Source organism: Alligator sinensis, unplaced genomic scaffold (genome assembly GCF_000455745.1).
Source record: "Alligator sinensis unplaced genomic scaffold, ASM45574v1 scaffold1346_1, whole genome shotgun sequence".
Taxonomy (NCBI): Eukaryota; Metazoa; Chordata; order Crocodylia; family Alligatoridae; genus Alligator; species Alligator sinensis.
Window position 1 is genome coordinate 49,357 of NW_005843106.1, and position 313 is coordinate 49,669.

Below are 313 nucleotides of genomic sequence, written 5' to 3' on the forward strand. Positions count from 1 at the left end.
AGCCACAGTTAAGCCTCCCAGGGACTTTGTATGGTCTGCAGGCTACAAGTTGCACAGCCCTGCATTAGATGTTAACATTTTGTCACTACTAACCTAGAGACATAAATACCTTTTATCCATTAAGAATCTCCTGAGCCATCATATCCTCTTTATACTAATTTTTAAAGAGTGCCCCAAAATAAAATGACATATTTCAGTATTGTGTGGCATAAAGAACACAAGAAAAAGGGCACTATGCTATGTTTCACTACCTTTTCCTCTGTTTTATAGGCCCTGAATTACATTTCCTCTGTATCTTGATGGCCCTTGCTTC